Source organism: Camponotus floridanus, unplaced genomic scaffold (assembly GCF_003227725.1).
Source record: "Camponotus floridanus strain SB8 unplaced genomic scaffold, Cflo_v7.5 scaffold134, whole genome shotgun sequence".
NCBI lineage: Eukaryota > Metazoa > Arthropoda > Insecta > Hymenoptera > Formicidae > Camponotus > Camponotus floridanus.
The window spans coordinates 666,527-690,439 of NW_020229253.1; the positions used below are offsets into that span (position 1 = coordinate 666,527).

Below are 23,913 nucleotides of genomic sequence, written 5' to 3' on the forward strand. Positions count from 1 at the left end.
AATATGTCTATTTTATAGTAAACATTTTTATTCAGTTGGCGCAACTTTTTAATATTATTTGTAAGAAATTAAAACAATTATTTTGTACAATTTTTTTTAGTTAAAATATTTTAAGTTTTTATTTTCAATTAGCGTAATTTTTGGATATCATTATTTTTCTAGGATATAATGTAGAAAATTAAAACAACTATTTTGTATAACTTTTTTTGGTTAAAGTATTTTTATAAGTTTTTATCTTCACTTAGCGCAATTTTTTTGATATCATTATTTTTGTAGGATATACAATACAGTAGTTTTTTTACAGTTAATAATACACTATTTTGCAAATACATATACTGTTTTTTACGCGACTTAGCACCTTTTTTTACTTTTTTTTAAAAAGAGTTTATATCCACAAGAAGATGGAAAAGCCTTAACTCATTAATTTATGCATGTATTGTAATATGTTGCTTTCCCTATACATATTGATATCTTAATTTATGTGTTAAGTGTTCATTTTTATCTTAATTTATGTGTTAAGTGTTCATTTTTATCTACGGAGCGAATTTTTATATACATATGTACATGAGAGAAATATATATATCAAAGAGCAATTCAAAGAAATAAATTACTAATATTTTTATAAAATTTACTATTGCCTTTCCTATTATTATATTTTATCGCTGTTGATTTGATTTGAATTAAAAAGTGCATCAACAAAAGTACATCAATCAAATGCTTTATTATGTTGAAAGAATTATTTCCTCGGAGGATGTTTTAACGTAAATTTTACATTGTATATTATTGTGTATATTTACTTTTTATAATATCAATTTACCCATATCAAAAATTTGTTGCAATATCTCTATCATGTTCGTATTTATTGGTTAAATGAAAAATATTAGCAAGTTTAATTATGGTTCCATAAAACAGTTCATTCATTCATGTATAAAAGTTTATTCTTAAATGTCTCTCTCTCTCTCTCTCTCTCTCTTCCTCTCACTCTCTCCCTCTCACTCATTCTCTCTCTCTCCCTCCCTTTCCCTCTTGTCACCTCTCCCTCTTTGAAATATAAAATATAAATATCTATAAAATATATTAAATATTGTCAATGTAAATGTTTTATCATCAAAATTGCATTATACATTATTTTACTATTATTGTTTAATTTTATCTCATATTGTTATATCTAATTTTTTATTGTGAGATATTACTATCATGAATATAACATATGATGAGCTTTTATATATTTTTTAAATGTGTATTTCTTTTCAAGGGAATAAAGTGCTCTATAAATATGAAAACTTATAATGAAGATTATAGAAAATCTTATCCATATAAAATTTAACCGTTATTTGCCTCACAAATATTATTCAAAAGACAGACATGTCGCGTTTAGCACAAATGTTGTAAATATTGGAACCAAGTTCGTTTAGCTAATGCTTTATCTAGATACGATTCAAAAATGTCATTTAATTATAATTCCAATGTAACTGCCCCCTCTCAATAATTTCTAAAATTGAAAAAATATAGAAATGTACATATAAGAAATCGAGTAAAAATTTTTTAATCCGAATAATAATTAAAGGCTTGAATTGTTACAAATATTTTAATTAAAAATTCTAGCAAAATAATAATATTTATTTATTGATATTTATTAATGATACAGAAATGATTATAGAAAAAAATGTTAAGTTGAGAATTTATTATTAAATTAAGAATATTGAATCACAAATTTAATATTAATTATTGTATTTCTTTGTTTTAATCTTTATTAAATATACTTGAAAGGCAGGTTATCGAAAAATTCAAGCTAAAAATTTAATAACAGCTTCAAAAATTCAATAACAGATATATAAATTTAAGAGCAAATTTTAAAAATATTACATTATCGATTTTAAGGGCGTTTATATTATAATTTTAATTTTTAACGGCTTTAATTATCCACGGTATAAATAAAAATATTAATGTATTTGACAAGAATGTCTTCACCTATTATAAAATAACATTATTAAACCAATACCATATTAAACCAATACACACAAACCAGGCATGCTAGGCAGATTTAGATAGTCTAGCAACATTTGTATGTATACAATCATATCATATGAACAGGAGAAGAAAGAGCAGGTAGACTTTGGATATGGGATTATTATACAATAACGTGAATCACAATGTATCAATGTTTGAACATGTGTCCATATAACGTTATTTTATAATAGGTGAAGAAATTCTTGTCAATATAACAAGGCTTATGCATATATTTTACTTGGTGCATTTACCAAGATATAGATTCTCATTTTTGAGAATTCTATAAAACCCTGAGGAGACGTAGACGAGAATCGGGACGAAGTCGCTGAATCGGGAATCGAACCCGAGTCTTTCGCTTGCCGGGCGACTGCTCTTACCACTGAGCTATTCAGCCCCACACCGACATCACTCTCGTCTTGTTTATAACTATGGAAAATGAAACGCGATCTTTTTCAGCTACGCATGAATTTCATTAGCACAATGTTCAGCGTAGCAGTGCTAAATTTTTTAACTAAAAATTTTTTTATATGTATCAATTTTTAATTTTTATATAAATTTTTAATTTCTTAAATGGAACCATCTATTTTTTATTGCATATTCTTATAGCTTATGTCGAGAGTTTTCCAAAACACTATAATAAAGTATTTTTTCATTGAGTACTTTTCGAGTTATGAGGCTTAAAATAATATCTTAATTTTACATAAACTATAAAATATCTAGTAAAATATTTATTTTTCGTTTATCTTACCTTAATACTTTTATGTACAAAATAATGAGAGGAATTATTTGCTGTAAAAAAAAAACACATAATTGTTCCGAAGAAAAAATATGTAATTTGCAATTAACAATTATATTAACATATTTTTTCTTAAAAACAACTGTGTTTTCTTTACACCAATTGATTCCTCTCATTATTTTGTACATAAAAGTATTAAGGTATGATAATAAAAAAATGAATATTTTACTAGATATTTTATGATTTATGTAAAATTGAAAAATTATTTCAAGCCGCACTCGAAAGTACTCAATGAAAAAATACTTTATTATAATGTTTTGGAAAGCTCTCGACATAAGCTATAAGAATATGCAATAAAAAATAGGTGGTTCCAGAAGAAGTGGTTTAAGAACCCTAACAGCACACATGTCCGAAAGATATCCAAAGGATATCCATAGGATATCCATAGGAGATCGGGATATTCTATGGATGTCCTTTGGACATCTTTTGGACATGTGTGCTGTTAGGGAAATTAAAGGTGTCTTTGATCTGACCCTAACGATGCCATCCAAGGTCAAACCAATGACACCATCTTATGTTCCCCTCAAAACCATACAATTTTACCATATAATTTTTGTCCAAAACGTTTTTCTCTAAAATGCTTAGTTTTTGAATGAAAAGGGGTGTACGGGTGGTCTAGGGCACTCTATGGCCGGTATTCATAGTCCGATCTTATATTTAAGATCGTCTTAAGTCTGCTTGGAGGTTGACTTAAGACCTCATTCAACCAATCAAATAGCTGCGTAGCATTTCAAGCTCTTCAAGAACTTAAGACGATCTCAAATATAAGATCGGACTATGAATACCGGCCTATATACATAGTAGTTTTAACATCACGGAGCGCCGCTAGCGCAATCTTATGTCGAATGCGTCAACCGTACAACTTTGTACGCTTGCGCATTGGGGACTTGAGCGTTGACCAAGGAGACGTTTCTTAATGAAAATTTTTCATATTTCGACTTTGGATCATAATATTGCTGTTCACGATGCACGTAGAGCAAAAATAAAGACACTTTTCCTATATAAATCAAACTCAAGCTATCAATTAAGCCTAGTAAGAACTCGATCCGTTCAGCGATTATTTGAATATGATAATCTCGAATATCTCAAACTATCCGACTCGCGTAAAGATACACGGAGCGTCTTGTTGCTTACACGGGACTTAGCACAAGACACTACTGTGTCTCTTGATTTTGGTATTTATTTTATTATTTTTACTCGATTTGTTTGACTGCTGTGACATTGCATAGCATATAATTATCAGAGATATGTTATTAGAGATTATTTGAAATAGATGCATTTAAAATGGAAATACAAAATGTAAAGTGCCTGTTTTGTATTTTACACTTGAAATACATTTTTTCAAAAACTATTTTCATTTTCATTTAAATGGTTTTTATTATCTATTTTCTATTTCAAATGTATTTTTCTTGTAAATTAAAAATTAATCGATATATCAATAATATGTATGTACTACCTAATGATGCCACTGGTACCACTTCTTCATTCTGGCATCACTGGTTCTAAGCGTGCATATATGGCTATGTTCTGGAATTTATTGATAGTATTGCCAGCATATCATCATCTTTGTTGTTCATCAAATGTTAAACAAAAATAATGATATGCTGGCAGAAATAATGATATACTGCCAATAATGACATACTGCCAATGAATTTCGGAACACAGCCTAAGTACGCGTTGTTTAGTTGTTGTGTAATACGCCGTAATTAAATTATCAACAAAGCAATTACTACAATACAGCCAGTTATAATGAAGATAACGAAGATGATGAAATTGTTGAGGACAATGATTTGCTGCCACAAACATTTTCTGAACCTGTCAAAGACTACGTAAGTGATTATAAACTGTCTAGTTACGAAAGATGTGCCACGTCCACTTTACATTTAATTACAGTGGTAGACACTAAATAAGCAATGGTAGAAAGGAATGCTTCTAAAAAAGTCCATTATTTTGCTTTAGGGAAGTCAATCACTTTGGAATTTATGCGCGAAATTACTGAAAGCTTGTGAAACTTATTTGGATACAACAGGAAAATCTTCTACTTCTCCATGTCCGACAAAGTGGAATTCTTATTACGACTCAGTAAATACGATATCCTAATTGTGAAGGAACATTTCAACGAAGCACTGAAAATTTTAAAAATTCCGCTCTTTAAAGAAACAGATTTGCAATTTTTGAGCGAATACATCAAGCCGTTTAAAGCCGATAGCCGAAGCCATACAAAGTTTACAGGGAGAAAAAAATACTATGGAATGCTATTGCTTGAATTGATAAGGATTACCATAATTCTTTCGTCTCTGAAAATTGAAAATTTTAAATATTATGGTCATTTAATTGAAGTAATAGAGAGAAACTTAAAACTGCGGTTCAAACAATTTTTGCTTTTCGAATCAACAATAAATGCCATGGTATTAGTAAGTCATCCTTTTTTTAAAATGAAATGGATACCAAAAGAAAGAAAAGGACATGTAAAACTATTATTTTTAATGGAAACAAGAAAATTGAAACAGAAAGAAAATGATCAAAAGAAAAGTAGTATGGAAAAAAGAAAAGGGATGAATCATATTTTATATTCCAAGATGACTCAGATTCATCATCTATAAGCGAGACAACAGGAGATTTGGAGACTCTTCAATACTTACAAGACACATTATTTTCAATGTTAAAATCCTATCCAACCGCTAAAAAAATATTTCTTAAATATAATACGTGCCTTCCGAGTTCAGCCCCAGTAGAACGTCTTTTCTCGTATGACGGATTAATTATGAGACGTTGCAGAAGGAAAATGGGAGATTCCCTCTTTGAAAAACTTGTTCTTCTGAAAGCACGTTCCACTTCTATTGCAACCAATATGTTGTTTTAAAAGAATATAAACTGAATATACAACGTCAGTAAACATTTTTTGTAATTTCATATGTAAATGTTTATGTTCAATTTTTGTAATTTAAATTTATATTAAAAGATATAAAAATAAGTATAAGAAATATAAATAATAAAAATAAGAATTTAATATAAATAAATATAAAAATGTAAATATTTATAAAAACCATTTTCATTTTAAAAACCATTTTAAAAACCATTTTAGAAATGCCTATTTTCCATTTTCTATTTTAAATGAGTGTCTAAAAAGCATTTTGCATTTTGCATTTTTAAATGGAAAGGTTACTATTTTGCATTTTCTATTTCAAATAGGTTTGGACACCCATTTTGCATATCCCTGATAATTATAATATATTTAATTGTCTGTTGGAAGCAGGGCGCTTACTATACCTCCGCGGGATGCAATTTAGCGTTAACTATGCGTCGAGAAACAAATTCGTATAATGGGTCATAATCTGTAATATATATTATTAACATCGCGCTGAGGAAGAATCAAAAGATGATCCGTTCGCTTTTTGTTATTGTAATATGCATTTTGTAATAAACTAATATTGAAAAAAGAAAGAAGTGTTGTTGCTTCTCTGTGCTCCAACTACCGCGCGTTAGTTCTTATGCCATTTTCTTTGAAATTTTTTTTATTTATTATCTTTATCAACAACTTTTATAATATGATTTTTATCAACAACTTTTATAATATGATCTTCGTAATAGATCCTTTTAAATTATTTAACTTTTTCTTACTACGAAACTATTGCTCTTTAAAATAAACAAGTATATTCAAAAATATTATGCAAAAATAGTCTAGTAATAATAAATGATCAGAGAATTACTACGCTTCCGGGATAATTAAATATTCTTAGAAAAGAAACCATATCGATTTGTAACGCTTATTTTCTCGATTATTGATTGCCATGAGTTTATCTTTTAAGGAAGTGCACGTAGGCTTTTTAAAATTATACCGCGCAATTCGCCAATTGGCTAGTCGGCATACACGATAAATTACTGAGCATGCGCGCGTAGGTGACGGTAGGACGGGAGACTCCCGTCGGGGAGTAGACAAACTAACGCTCGCAATTTTTCAGTTTACGCCGTACGTTCGGCTTAGGAGGTATGATTGTTGTGTGTGACGCGGAGTATACGACAAAAGCCTGAACTCTTGTGCGTGTGTATCACTTACGCGTGCATGACTTTCGTCTCGCATCTATGATCCAGAACACGTAACGACAACACGAATATTCCAGACTCCGCGGATGTCGCGGGATTGACGGATGAACAGTCAGCCGGTACGCGTCTTGGTGGATGCGTCTTATTCTCGTGGTTTTGTCATTTGCTATTCATGTACCAGCGTGCATTCGCCACATTTCAAAAAATTCGTAAGTATCTTATCTTATTGATATAAAAGAATCACATGCAACTTAACCTTACATTGTTTTGATATCATGTTGATGTACAGTTTTATCTCGAAAAATAATATATCTATTTTATTGCTTAAGAATTACTCTCTTTTTATTATTTGCATTTTATATATATGGATCATTCCACGTCAAATCAGCCACCCCCGAAAATTGTATTGAAGTAAATTTAACTTCTGAGATACCAAAATTTAGCTTGAAATATCTAGTTTTTTATGCCGTCTGGCGATTTTGAAAAATGTCAAATAATGACCTTGGTTTTGTCAGTTAAATAAAAAAGGGTACCTATTTTCGTGTTCAAATCTTTATTATTTTCTTACAGATGAAGTACAAAATTCATTTTTAATGTAATTTGATCCGCTGGATCCAAATCTGAAGTCATATCAATACAAAGTTAGAGTTATTTATGTCTCGTAAATTATCTCATAAATAAATAAAAGGCGGATATTTTGTCGATGTTTAAAAACTGCCTGTTTCACATGTTTAAAAGTACAATAAAAATATTTAATTCTAGACAAACTATAATAAAAATATACAATGTAACAACATTCGTTCATTAAACAATAATAATAAACAATTATAATAAGAATAAAATGTAATAATTTAGAAGGAAAAAATAGAGGTTTAGAGCAAAAATAAACAAAATAAATATTTTATACTTTATCTTTTCTTTCTGTTTTTATTGCTCTTTGAGTGCTCTTTATAGGATTAATTAGCGAAAGAATAATGTCGGATCCATCCAATTGTATTCGCAATTTACATCGGACGAACCACTTTAATAAGCAGTATATTTGTGCAATATTCACTATGATTTAACTTTATTTTATGTTTATTAAACACTGATAAATTATAAGTAATAGAGACACTGATAAATTGTAAATAATAAAGGCTTTAAAAAGAAATAATTTTTAATATAAATAAAACTTTCGATTAAAACTTTGATGTCACTTTAAACACAAAGACTATTTTTTAGCGATATTTTTCAATAGGGATTATCAATATTTCTAATAATGTATGTGTGTGTATGTGTGTGTAATAAAAATAATAATGAATTTTTATTCATCATCTCTTGTGCAAAGCTATTAAATTATAACAAAGAATTCACTAATAAGATTTGTGATGAAATATATTGATTCTGAACTAGATTTTTTCTTCAGAATTATATCTTACATATTACATATATCACATTTATCATCCATCACGATAATATCACATATATCACATTCATAAAAATTACAATATAATCATACTACATAATAATATATAAAATAAATCACGATATTTTTAATATTATATATGTATTGTATTTTACAAAGCAGTTCTGTAATTATTCAAATATTTTGATACGTAAACAAATGCATAATCATTAGCAAACAATAAAATATAATTGTATAATTTACAATTTCTAAAATAATATATCTTAATGTTGTTCCAGCTTTATAAATGTAAAAGAGAATATATTTTTCATATAATTTATATAATTTTTATATAATTTATACTATAATATATTTTTCATATAATTTACATTATAAAATATTTTCTCCGCGGATGAAAAAATAAATAAATAAATAAAGATTTCACAAATAATGTGAATGATGTATATTTATATACGTTTTATATAATACTACATAATAGCAAACAATAACTATCATGTTTGCGCATACTATACCGCACAGTAGCATTGAATATCTGTAATTCGCTTTGTAAGTGGCTTTGTTCGGTGAGAACGCGTGTGAATATGGATAGAATGTGTTATGCACGTGTGAATCATTTCTTTCATATACGCTCATGAACAACTTCTTCCTATTTGAAAAAGCACGTGCAAAGGAAAAGAAAAACACATTTATAATAGAAAATGTAATCTCGAACCATCTTTCGCGTCATTCTAAAAAAAAATAATAATTTGTCTTCGCAAATAATCTTATTGCATAAATTTTGTCGATTTTGTAATAATACATAAAAACCAAATCAATAATTTTTAATTCGCAGAAATATGAACGCAAATCTTGTATTTCTGGGGTGCACACGATAAATAGTTCATTTTGTATTTGAATTTTAAAATTTTAACATATGTATATATGATTAAAGCATTATACATGATTAAATCATTAAGGATTTAAGAATCATTTCGTATTTATTTCAAATTACAAAATATAATATTATACTAGAGCAAGCCTTGAAAAATATGTGTGATACAATATATAATCTAAATATTTATATATAATAAATCGCGCGTATGTGCTACGTGGTCTGGAATTCAAAGTAAAGAGAAATTCTTGAATCGGGAAGCTCTTCTATCTAATCATGAGATCACGTACACGAACCCATAGAATAAATACTTTTTTAGTTTCTTTTTTATGATAGAAAGAAAGAGAGAAAGAAAGAGAGAGAGAGAGAGAGAAACGCGTTTTTGTATGTAATATTATAATCATGATATTATGATATATCACACTAAATAGTATGATATATCACACTGAATATCTGTAAATTTTTTTATATTTAAATTTTTGCAATATTTCCGAAAAACCAATTTTTATTTTTGCAATATTTCCGAAAAATCAATTTTCAATATTTATAATTTTTATGGAATATTTTGTATTATTCTATTATTTGATAATAAATTAAATAATATATATGCAGAATCATTAACATCTCTAAGTATTTAATATTATTAATTTTTCTCTATAATGTTGAAATCTAATTTTACAATCTCGCTCTGATTTATAATTAATGTAAAAGATGAACATACTTCATTTTCATGAAAAAATTATGAAGGAAAATTACGTTTGAAATCTCAAGATGACTTTAGAAATGTTGATTAATAGTCAAGTAGCGATGATTTAGATATAGTTCTCGAGTTGCGGTATAAACTAACTGGACACAAGCTTGGACATTCGTTTGAGCACGTTTAAATAGCAAGCAGATGGTAATTTCACTTTGATAACGGAACATCCAGCAATGTACACCTGCAGTGATATCACACAGTCTCATCACATATGCATGCGTTGCTTTATTATTATCTAGATCTTTTAATTGCACAATAAAAATTAAATGCAGCGTCCATGAATCTTTTTCCGATTGTTTTTCATCAGAATGAACAGTGTGTAGCGTTCTATGTACATACGTATTCAAATGCGACATCAAATAATTTGGCTGTTTATTACGAATGTATGATTAGAATAATGATGCAAGAGCGATTACATATTTGTGTTATATTGTGAAATAATTTTTTTTACAATGATTTAAAAAACACTGTAACATTACTGCAAAAAATTTTTTGATAACGAATGTCTATGTAATGACTGATAAAATGTACTACTTTGACGCTATTAGCAAGCATTATCTACAACAAATTGCACATTCATTATGAATATATTTATATTAAAATATTAACACGATAAAATACTGAAATATACTAGCTGGAGTAAATAAAATACGCAGTAAGTAAAATTAATACATTAGATGCAAACAAAATAAATTCTATGCATTAGAAAATCAACTTTTTTGAAATTTCAGAAACTTTATATGCTTCATATGTCATAAAATTGCATATGCAAAATATTAAATAATTTAACAAAAATTAAGTTAATTAAAATAATTTAATTAATAAATATATATATTCGTCAATAAATTTATATGTTGTGTATCTAGATTTGAATAGTTGATTTAAATTTAATATATAAAATACCTATATGTGTTAAAGTATATTTCAGATACATATTTAAAAAAAACGATTCTGAGGGTCTTATTTAAGTTACCGATGGCGATGGTACTCAGTGACGTCACGTTAAGAGAGAGCGAGGTGTTTAAGTAGGTTATAGAAGACGCTGTACTGAGAAACGATTGGCTATTGGTCGCAAAACGTATAGTAATCATAAATGAACCATCGATGAATCAAATTTACTCGATATTGTGAAAAAAGAGGTCTCAAAAGAATGCCGACAATTGTTGCTCAAAATTTTCCCAATTCAAGATTGAACTTCATTTTTTGCTTAAAATAAAGTTTATGATACATAGTATATTACAAATATCCAAGTTTCCAGATGAACCGAGTCATTTCAGAGAAAACGACCAGTTAAATAAATATTTTTTATAAAAATTGAAATTTTTTTATAAGAATGAAAATATACATTAAACTTTATCTGGAAATTTGCAATTTTTATCTAGAAATTCTACGTATCTATCTAGTAATCTACGTATCATGAACTTTATTGTAAGCTAAAAATAAAGTCCAATCTTGAGTTGAGAAAATTTTGGCACTAGGCCTATGGGCACTTGCATTCCACGTCATACTTTACGTCAAATTTTAGGTCACCTGCCCTCTTCGCGTGCACGTTAAGATACAAAACGTATAAAGGATAAGAAGAACCTTCATTACTTCAAGCTCTTCGTTGCTTGTGACAGTCAAGGAAAATTAAATTACATTAAAAAACATTAGAGATTACATTACAATTTTTGTATTTTATCAAACACTTTTTATATTTTCGCCTTTCCAGTAAAAAGATCTCTATTATAATTTAAGACAACATACAATTTTATTTTTACTTTAAAATCAATAATAGGGTAGATGAATAAAATGCTTATGTAATAAGAGACCGGAAAGTCACGTTATTTAAACGATCGCATCGTGTTACAAAATTGTAAGATAAACTACTTGAATTTCGCAAGCTAGATCAAGCCAAGCAAAAAAAAAATATGAATGTAATCACGTTGTTTAGATAAAAAACACGGATTATAAAAATGTTTATCACTAGTGTGAAGCAAATAATCGTTAAAGGTTTTGTTTCAATATATTTCTCTGCGGGAAAGATAAAAATAATCTTTAAATAATCTTTATCCATTTATTAATTCGATAAAAATAATCTAATTTATTTATAATAATTCTATAATCTAAATATACTCAGACATTATAAAGCGAAGCAAATCATGTCATAATAGATACAATAATGTGTTTAAATGAGCAAAAGATTTATTAAAAAACTAGTGGAATGATCGAAGTTAATGACCACGGGTATTGTACTGTTTGCTTGCAACAGCTGTATCTTTTTGTATTCATCGAGGAAATATCTCATATCACTAAATATCACAATATTCAAATTTAATATCTTTAATAAGAAATCGAATGCAAATCTAACCGATGACGTTTGATAAATAAATTGACAAAGGATTTCACGCGAAAGTAAAAAATTTTTCGTGAATTATTTACATGTTCTGTAATATACGATACTCTCTCTGTGATTAAATAAATAAATTTATAGATAAAATATATTTATGGCAATTATTGTATATAAATTAAATTTATAAATAATAAATGTATATAACAATTAAATTAATAAATTTATAGATTTTATTGCGCTCGTTACAATTTTATATAATATTGTAATATTACAATAAATTACAATAAATATAATATATGCTAATTAAGCTTACAATAAATATAATATATGCTAATTAAGAATATAAAATTCTCGAAAAATATCTAAGAAATTAAAATATATGATATGCTTTCACGCTATGTAATTAAATATATTTTGAAACATTTTAAAATATTGCTGAAAAGCAATAATATAATTTTGATGTTTTTTTAGCATAATTAAATAATATTATTTATGAATCTTTTTTATTTGTTTTGTATTTTTAAATAGCCAGTGAATTTTTAATTTCTAATTCTTCAATAAACTTTGTAATTAATTGAAATTAATTATGTGAAATATTTTAACAAGTACTTATGTATTTCTACGGATTTTGATAAATACTCACGTAAATTATAAATATATCGGAAAATTAAATGAATATTTTGTTTGTATTAAGAAATTAAAATCTTTCTTTAGTTAATCTGTAGGAACATAATTTTTCATCATGAAAGAAATCATAGGTTCACGATGATTCAACAATTACCTATTCAAACATCATGAATAACATTATAAAGATGTTTTCAAATTAAGGGAAAGTTCGACGACAGAGAGAACGAGAAATGTATAATGTGTCAGCGCGCATCTTTATTTGCCCGACGAGTACGCTCTGCATCCACTTCTCGGTGCAAATTTCTCAAAAGGCCTAACTTTGTTTACCACTGTTCGACATTACGATGTCGAATTGCGGCCTTGTTAAACGAGAATTTCGGGTTCTGTTGGAATCGCATGAGTTGCAACGATTAATATTGCAGGAATGAATATATTGCATAACTACACGTTCTCCCCTGTCAATCAAAAAAATATTTTGCTGATGTACATTTCTAAGTGTCTCAATAAAAACCGCTATTTTTCATATCTACCAAAGCGTTATTTATAACATTTAGAACTTATAATAGCAGCAAATTACCCTTTCAATGAATTTAGATTCTATTGCTAAATATTAATCATTGCATTGAATCTATTGCACTTTATCTGGACTAATCTAAACATAAGTTTCCTGCAGCTAGAATGATCTTTGTGAAAAGTCTCTTTTCACAAAGATCATTCATGCGTGTGAACCACACTTAAATTTTATAATAATATATAATTAACTTTAATATATAATAGATAAGCGCTATAGAAAGATTTTCTTTCTAAGTTTCACTAACAGTTCGGATATAAATTCTATCTTTGTCATTTAAATTGATTAAGTACAAAACATGCAATATCACAATATTTACTAATCATTTATCTACCTCATTTAATTTTTCGCGCTTAAAAAATTATCGCAAGATCATATTTTTGAGTGTGCAATATAATCAGATCATAAAATTTTAATTTATTAAAAGATAAAATATTCAATATTTCTAATTTTTCTATGAAAAAAATTTAAATTAAAAATTAAAAATTAATATTATATAACTCTACCAAAGCAATATAAAAATTATCTTTCTGATATGATATTTATAAAATTTACATTTATAAAATTCACATTTATAACATTTATAAAATTTACATTTATAACATTTATAAAATTTACATTTATAAAATTTATAACATTTTATTATATATATCATCCCTATCACGAACATCGTAATTAATTGTACATTAAAGAAAATACTGAACGATCATTCGTTACAGTGAAGTTCGTTCAAGAAACTCGACATTATCTGTCTTCAATTAAAATTCAGCAAGTGTACACAAATTACCGTGACACTAGCTGACAGCGATAATCAATCTGCACGCGATGCGTACGCAATATATTATTAAACATCTCTACATACGCGTTTTCTAGCCGGGAGCATAATTTCTCGCGCACACTGACAGACTCTCAATATCTCTATTCCATATTTCCCATATCTATAATTCTTTCAACATTGAAATGCTTTTTAACCCATTCAGACCTGAATTTTTTCTGGTTAGGTAATGTAAAAAATTATTGAATTAATTTTTATTGATGTTAAAGGTTTCTTTTTTTTATGATTTATAAGGAATTTATGTTAGGAATTTCCAAGTCCACCGAGAGATCGCAGGGAAAGTAATTCTAAAAAATAACTATCTCACATGATTTTAAAGTTTTGTGCATAATTGTGTACATAGGGACATCTGAATGGGTTAATTGGTTTTCCATGATTCTCCTGTAAATTTAGCCGAAAAAATTTCACACGAAAAAAAAATTTTAATGACCAATTCGCGATAGTTTTAAATTGGAGAATGATCTCTCTCGTTTGATTGGAAACATCAGCCGAGTTTGAACTCTCACATATGTACATTCGATTGATTCTGTAAAATGTAGACCGCTTTCTTAAATAATTCAGTGAAATCCAGATATATCCGTTTGCATTCGCTCCATCGCGTGATACATCTCATTGAATTGTGTACATTTTTCCAGAAAAGATACATTTCTATATTGCATGCGAGGAGATTGAAACATTGCTAAAGTTATTTCTTCATGCAGTGTAATTATTATATTATTTATTAATTTTATCGTTTTCGAAAATAACCGAATCTTTTGCCTTTAAAAAGAGCCTTTAAAAGGAGACATTATTTCTGGATAAAATATATATAAATTATGCATATATTTCGCGAGAGAAGTAATAATTAAAAAAGAATAATTAAAGCTGACCTGATTTTGAAATTATTGCTCTCAATTGCAGTCTCAACTTTGAATTTGCATAATTGAGGTCTCTTTCACATTATATCTATATTTTCTCGTTAATAGAAATTTTCCATGTTATATGTATAACGACTTGAATGAATATTATATTCTTGATAATTATCGTTATTCCTAATCATTCAAGGTTAATTAATAGTTATGAGTATTTTAATATTTAATAATAATGTGTTTTTTCAAAGTATGATCATAACAAAATATCATTGTAATGTAAAGTAATGAACTTATACACAATATATCGTAAATGTAAAAATAAAAAAACAAATAATTGATATAGAAGCCAGAACACAATGTTACTTTTTCAGATTACAAAGAACTGATTACAAAAAGCTCCTTAAGTATAAATTTTCTACGTTATTTTCACAAATTATCAAAGAATGGAGAAAATATTAAAAAAAAAAAATAAAAAGTCCAAAAATAGCCAATTCGGCAAATTTCATGAATTTATTATGGAAAAATCTAATTTTTTAAAAATATTTTTTTCAATGACATCGTATAATCTTCACCTTTCAAATCCATTACCGATTGTCGTTGCACGATTTTTTTTTCGCTGAGATATAAAAGTATGAAATTGTAAGAAAATTTACGTTAAAAAAATATACATAGATATCAATATATGGCCAGATCTATCATCTTGACATTTGAAAAGGCTTACATATGTCAGATTCGATTGTCTAAAAAGTCCTGTGAAAATATATCTAATACAGTTGTTACACATTTTGATAAATTTTTTAAATTTTATACCTTTTTGTGTTTCTGTTCACCATATTGGATACGCTATTTTTAATTTCAAAAAATGACAGGCGGTGTTCAAAAATTTATGTTTTTGCCAAAATTTTGATTCGTGATATGACAGAGAGGTAACGGTTGACTTGGAATGGCTTATTCGACCACGATACATAACCAGTCCTATAACTTGTATATTTCAACGAAAAAAAATTGTGCGGCGGCAATCGAAAATGAATTTGAAAAGTGAAGACTCGTACTATACAATGCCCCTAGCAGAAATAATTCAAAAAATTAGGTTCTCTCATAATACATTCATGAAATTTGCCGAAATAACCATTTTTGGATCATTTAATCACAAATTACTGAAAAATCTGACGTGCTGAAGGAATTCTGCAGCTAGATTCGTTTTCAGTATCAAAAAATCTATTATTGTTATTATTAATAATAAAAATGGATTAATCATCGACCAATGTCATATATACTAATGACCATTATGTCATATATACTAATATATTATTAACCAATATGTTTGGATTTTAAAACTAAACAAAACTAAAAAAGCAATTATAATAATAATGAAAACCGGTCGCAACGCTTCCTGAATTTCCTCCTCGGAAGATTGTAATCTATAAAAAAATTACACCAGTAATAACCTTAACTATACCTAATCACGTTGTCGCTGTACAATGATTCAGAAAGTGAAGAAACGAACGATCATCTGAAAGGAAAGAGAAAACAAGAAAGATTCACTCATATATTAAGATATTGTGATTTCGACAAATGTTTTTCTCTGAAAAATCAACTTTACACATACAGGGTGTTCGGAATTCAACCGCCAAATTTTCAGAGATCGTCGGAGGCCATAAGAATCATTTTTTGCAAATGAACCTGGAGTCGGAAACGTGTCATTACATCGCTACGGTATACAGAGTGTTCGAAAGAGTCGGGACTTCGAAATATCACAAAAAATAAAAGTTTTACAAAAAATTGTTTTAAACAAAAGTCGTAGGGTGTAAGAAGGTCTATTTACTGGCGATATGTATTTGACCTTGGATGGCGTCGCCAAAGTCACAACAAGGCTAAACCTAACCTAATCTAACCTACCTTAAATTTTTGAAATGAAACCCTCACTTTATTGCATATTCTTATAATAACACTCTGCCGTACGTGTGTCAAAAGCGCTGAAACATTTTTCAAATTTAGTATTATCTATCCAAAATCTTAATAACTCAAAAACTAATCACTTCCGGACCTATGTTGATTAACTTTTTTTTCTTCTCTAAGCATGAGGAATCCATTCCTGAAATTTTATCCACCATTTATGAAATCCTGTATATATATATATATATATATATATATATATATATATATATATATATATTGTGTTTTAGAAAGTAAATGAATGCTATAAATAATAAAATTATTATATTATATAATTAAATAAAGATTATATTAAATATTATTTTATAAAATTATTTTATACATTATTTTAAATAATTGTTCAATGTTTCTTAGATAAAAATTGCTGTGATAAAATCGAGCCAATATTTTTGCTATAAAATTTCACTCAAAAAACCAAAACAGGATTTATAAGTTTTCGAAGATTCTTATACATATATTTATAAATATTGTCTTATATTTACGAATCAGTTTTGTGAAACTCTAAGGAAAATTTATTTTTATCACGTTGAATCGCTTCTAATAATTATAAGATTTAAATTTAATCCGATCCAAGTTATTTTATAACTCTCATATCAATTTTTTAAATTGATGAGGCTTTTACTTGACCATATCTCCATACGTGACAGCTGTCAGCTCTGGATACACGTTACTTCGACGGTACTTCGAATTCTTTCGATATTCTTCACCAACTTTCATCCTCTGATCGAGAAAGAGAACCGGCGCCGGCATACATATGTGGCACACAGCGACGTGGTTTCACGCGTTGTAAATTATCCGTACGCGGCCATTCATGCCATTGGCAATGCGCCTTCCTACTCTAAACTCCAATCGTTTGATCGAATATACCATTTATGCCTCTCGTGAGAGAAAATTACGAGGCTATTACACTTGCTGTGTGTATCCAGTGCTGTGCGCATTCATGCGTATGTGTTAGTTGGCGATAGTGACTTTCATTCGGCGTTAACATTGAGCTACGAGGAAGGTCGCTCTATCGGCGATCATTAGCATTGCAGAGAAAAGATGCAGGAAGTGTATGCATATCAACAATACTCTCTGCCGGCTTCTGTCACAAGTATGTACTTTCAGGAAATAACGCATATTACCGGAAGTAGATGAGACTAAAGAGAGGATTAAAAATATGATGATTAAAAATATACGAGTATTTATTTAGATGGACAAAATTAATTAAAAATGTAGAGCCTCTTCATTATCACAATTTTTATCATTAATATTGATTATTTCACTAAGTCACTAATATTAATTTTATCATTAATATTATTTTATTAATATTAATATATTGTATCCATAATTTAAACAACATTTTTTTATTTCGATGTTAATGTAATTTTCAATATATATTTTTATGACATATATATATACATACACTATTATTTTGTACGAATGTAAGAAAGTTCTACATATATATGTAAATTGCTTGGCCCGAATAAAGCCCGTTCTTAATAAGTTTCACTCGCTACCTAATCATAAGGCTAATTTTAAAAATGCTAAAAATTCGATTGATCGGTTATCAGATTTCTTTTCTTTATTTGGCTACTATAAATATCCGTTATAAATGATACTTTGAATATATTCAGAGAAAGGCAGTCAAAATTTTTCCTATAACTTTCTATAAATTATATTTGGGAATTAGATATCTTACATTTATATATATCTTATAGTACAGTAAATTAGTATCAAAAACATCGAATATCTACAAAACGGATAGACAAGCCAATTTTTTGAGAGTGAGTAGAAGGTCATAGGAGATGAATTCACAAAGTTCCAACAAAATTTCCCTGTGTGTCGGCGGCCATCTTTAAAATAGGGGTAAGTTTGAATATCTCGACTCCTATTAGTCGAATTTTTTTTCTTTTTTTTTTAGTTTTGTAGGGAAAAATATTTCCTTTAAGATTAGTACTAGTTTATATTCTTTCTGCGTTTAATTTTACTGCTTTCTTTCTCTGCGAACTTTTTTATAAAATGCTCTATCTATATAAATTTATAAAGAATACGGCTCTATGTATTTAACAACATGATAATTATGAAACGAGCGATAAGAGTCTAAAAACGCAGATGGTAATGCGTAATTCTTTTTTTTCCAAAAGTTCGCGATTTTTTTTTTTTTTTTTTTTTTTTAATGCTCTATCTATGTTACAAAATTTGCGCTGAAGATGACTTAAAAGTAAGTGGAAACGTCCGCACACATCTTTAATTTCTATATATATATTATATCGGTTTTGTTTTGAGCTTGTATTATGAATTATTAATATATATTTTGATAAACTAATCTACATTATTGATTTTGGTCTTTAGCTCTCTACGCCTAATTGATCACTTTAAATTTGGAAAAATATTTGCTACAATCGAGAGATTGGTCATTAGTGGTTATAGTGTACAAAAATTACCCTTGATACGGATTACCTTTAAATTACCTCGGATTACCTCAGATTACTTAAGATTACCTTAAATGAAGAAGAGATTTCAAGAGATTTTGCACATATCTTTTCATTAAGTAAGGATGCATTTCGCAATTTTTATATATTTGTATTTTTAGTTATTTTTAGCTTTTTTGAATTTTGTTTTGACTAATAAGTAGACGCCTGACTTACGAAACTTTACGTGCCAATTTGAATGGCATTATTCCATCTGTATCCACTATCAGCAGAGTAATAAATTCAAACTATTGTTTACTTCGAAAAGCTGAATTTCATTTTAAGGAACTAAGCGACTTCTTAACGCAAAGAAATTTGCCTTAAGTAGTTTAGCTTAATGAAAATACGACTGGAATTACCAGTAGAATATTCAATACATGAAAATTGTAATATAGGCTTTGTTTTACTGTTAAATGATGATGGCTTATCAAAAGTTGTAGATAAGAATGCATTTCGCAATTTTTAAACAAATGCATTTCGGAATTTTTAAACGCCTCGTGGCCTGAGAGATAAAGCATTACAAGACATGATATCGCGAAATCCTACCACGACAATTTGTAGACTGCAAAAAAGCATGTTTTTTCACGAAGCATCGATTCCAAAAAACGACTGCAAATTATATTATTGTAAAAAGATACAAGTTCGTCAATGACGTTCACTAACTTCAAAAAGATTACCTTAGATTACCTTAGATTATTTGAGACTACCTTAAGAATACCTAGAATTACCTACAGATTATTTGATATTACCCTTAGATTATTTAGATTTCCTATTAGATTACCCAAGATTACCTGAGAATGCTAAAGATTATTTAGAATTATCAAAAATTATCTTAGATTACCCAAAATTTCCTTTGGCGCTGAATTACCTAGCCCTTGTACAAAAATTACCTTAATGATCAACCCCTCGGCTACAACTTTTGTTCGAAAAATTTTTTAATAGCTGTCAAGAAAAAAAGTTACAACTAAAAAAGTGCCGTCAATTAGGGAGGGGGAGGGGAGTTGAACATTTTTATTGACAATTATATTGCCCCCTGTGATTTTATCAAAAAAATATTCAAATAAAACTTATAGAGGACTTAATTCTCTACAATTTTCGTATATCTGCTTTTGCGGTGACTCAAAAAATACCAGAGATAGAAGGCGGCAAAGTTGACTGTGTCTAGTAAATGTTATTTTTCGTATGGAAAATTCGCGATTTTATTGTGAATTGTGGTACATTAAAACTCTTTTTCACATCACCATTGAAGTAGAGTTTCAGGCGCATTTTTTTTACATGGTATTTCCAGTAGGTATAATTAACGAGCCCGAGAAAGTGCCTTTCGTTCTATGACATTGTGATAACAATTTATGCAAATCTTTGCTTTTTTGTCCATGAGCCAGGCATATTTGTTTCATCGATGTCATCATCATTGATATCTCGACTCTCTTCGGTCGACGACTTTCTCACTTTCGGAATCGTTGGTAGTACCTTCGTTGAATTCAACCGGGGAAGTCAACTTTGGTGCCCTCTATCTCTGGTATTTTTTGAATCATCCCAAAAGTGGATATACAAAAATTATAGAGAATTGAGTCCTCTATAAGTTTTTTCAATACTTTTTTGATAAAATCAACAGGAGGCAATATAATTGTTAATAAAAATGTTCAATTCCCCCCTTATTGACAGCACTTTTTTGAGTGTAACTTTTTTTTTGACAGCTATTAAAAATTTTTTCAAACAAATTTTTTGTAACAAATATTTTTTCCTACAAAACTAGAAAAAAAAATTTGACCAATAGAAGCCGAGATATCCAAACTTACCCCTATTTTAAAGGTAGCCGCCGACGCAGGGAAATTTTGTTGGAACTTTGTGAATTCGAGTCTCTTATGACCTTCTACTCATCCTCAAAACATTGGCTTGTCTATTCGTTTTCAGATACTATTTTTACTGTACTGTTATACTACAAACGATGCAATGAAGTTACTCCTTGGGAGAGTAGCTTGTTCATTGTAACGAATCATGCGACAATCATCGCAACTACTCGACGGACCGGTTTTGCCATCCACGCAATTAGCATGGAAGAATTTCGCTTAACTCCGAGATTTCAGGGGTTTAAAAATGACGTATTATGACGCGACCATTTCGCTGTCGCATGATTTACGAAACTCGAATGCTAAAAGATACTCGAATGCTCGAAGATAAAAGGTCAGCGTCGAATTCAAAAATATCTTAGAGTAAAACTACATGAGAGTTATAACAAGAAATAATATTTGTAAAAATATAATATTAGTACTGAAAATATAATACTGATATTGATTTTCGAATAATAAATTTTGTCTTGGTCTAGAGTGAATCTTTGTAGCAAAAATCTCTATATTTTTAACATAATTTTTATAATTTATAATTTATCTTTTAATTAAGATAATTTATAAATTATATTTTAAATTTTATATTTAAAATATATCTAAAATTATCTTAATTTAAGATAATTATTATTATTTATTATGTCATTTATTATATTACACTTTCCTATATATATATATATATATATATATATATATATATATATATATATATATACAGGGTGACCCATTTTAACTTAGGCAGCCAAATAACTCGAAAAATAAGCACACTACGAAAAAATGGTTAGAATCAAAATTTCGTCATTTCGAGGGGGACGTACAATGACGTTAAAATCAGCCCCCCACCCCTCCCCCTGGGCGGTGAGGGGGGGCAAGTTTGAAATCTTAAATGGAACCCCCTATTTTTCATTGCATATTCTTGTAGCTTATCTCGAGAGCTTTCCAAAACACTATAATTAAGTACCTTTTTATTAAGTACTTTTTGAGTTATAAGGCTTGAAATAATTTCTTAATTTTACATAAACCATAAAATATCTAGTAAACCATTCATTTTTCGATTATCTTACCTTCATACTTTTATGTGCAAAATAATGAGAAGAATCAATTGGTGTAAAGAAAACACATAGTTGTTTCTAAGAAAAAATATGTAATTTGCGATTAACAATTCCATATTTTTTCTTAAAAACAACTGTATGTTTTCTTTACACCAATTGATTCTTCTCATTATTTTGTACATAAAAGTATGAAGGTAAGATAATCGAAAAATGAATGGTTTACTAGATATTTTATGGTTTATGTAAAATTAAGAAATTATTTTAAGCCTTATAACTCAAAAAGTACTTAATAAAAAGGTACTTAATTATAGTGTTTTGGAAAGCTCTCGAGATAAGCTACAAGAATATGCAATGAAAAATAGGGGGTTCCATTTAAGATTTCAAACTTGCCCCCCCTCACCGCCCAGGGGGAGGGATGGGGGGGCTGATTTTAACGTCATTGAACGTCCCCCTCGAAATGACGAAATTTTGATTCTAACCATTTTTTCGTAGTGTGCTTATTTTTCGAGTTATTTGGCTGCCTAAGTTAAAATGGGTCACCCTGTATATATATATATATACAGGGTGATTCTGAACAAACGTTTGTCTTTAAAATATCAAATTCTTGAATGAATTCTAAAACGATTTTTCCTCTTGCAAAATTTTGTCCGGAGCTTAGTTTTTAAACTATAAAGGAAAATAGTTAATTACTTACGAAACGAGTACAAGAGGTAGGCAGGGACGGCGCGATATAGGCGATTACATGGGACGCTCGCCATCATCTGATCATCTGCTATACGTGATGACTGTAACAATCAGTGTGTGTGTGTGTTTGGGGGGGGGGGTGCGCGTGTATACAGGATTTTTTGAGTCATTGAATTAAAATCTGGACTTCTCTACTGGAATCTTTAAATCCGAAGCCCTTAAGCTGAACTCTAAGCTTTTAAACCTAAAATGATCTCAATGCTTAAATAGTGTTAAATCGCAAACTTTAATCAAAACCCTAATCTAATGCGTCAACGTATCACTGTTTGTATTCAGGAAAATGGTGAACATTTTCAACATTTATTATAACATACTCAAGGTCACATTAAAACCAAATGTAAATAAGCTTAATTAAACGATTGTCATCTACAATAGTTAATCCTAAATTTTTCCTTGTGTAAATAATATAGCTAACAGTATTTTTAACATAACTCCTGAAATAAGCATTTCCGCATCTATGTCTATATAACATTTTTTCATCCTTCAGGTGTGAAGAATATTTCCTTAAATTTTTGACATACCTTTTTAGAATATCCTGTATAATACAATGATTTTTTTTAAATTATTAATTTACAAATATACATATTTTATTAATATACATATTTTAATATACATATTATATAATTTAATTTTAATCTTTTGTTTAAACATTTAAATTAAACATTTTGTCTTGATATTATCTCGAATCTCGAGACAATTATATATTTTTTCAATACTTGGTATTTTGGATATAATCCTCAGATTGATGCGCCTCAATAATGCAAG

The 23,913-nt window shown here is 28.4% G+C and overlaps 1 protein-coding gene across 2 annotated transcripts in view; it reads left to right on the forward strand.

Moving 5' to 3' along the window:
• Window positions 1–6,757: 6,757 nt before the first annotated feature.
• LOC105249440 (sphingomyelin phosphodiesterase) overlaps window positions 6,758–23,913 on the forward strand; it is a 44,616-nt gene continuing 27,460 nt past the window's right edge. Inside the window, exons 1-2 of one of the 2 annotated variants that reach the window (XM_025406130.1) lie at window positions 6,761–6,844; window positions 6,928–7,059. The gene's annotated coding sequence lies outside the window, so the exon portion shown is untranslated. Of the gene's footprint in view, window positions 7,060–23,913 lie in introns of both variants that reach the window. The other variant, XM_025406131.1, reaches the window with a different exon arrangement.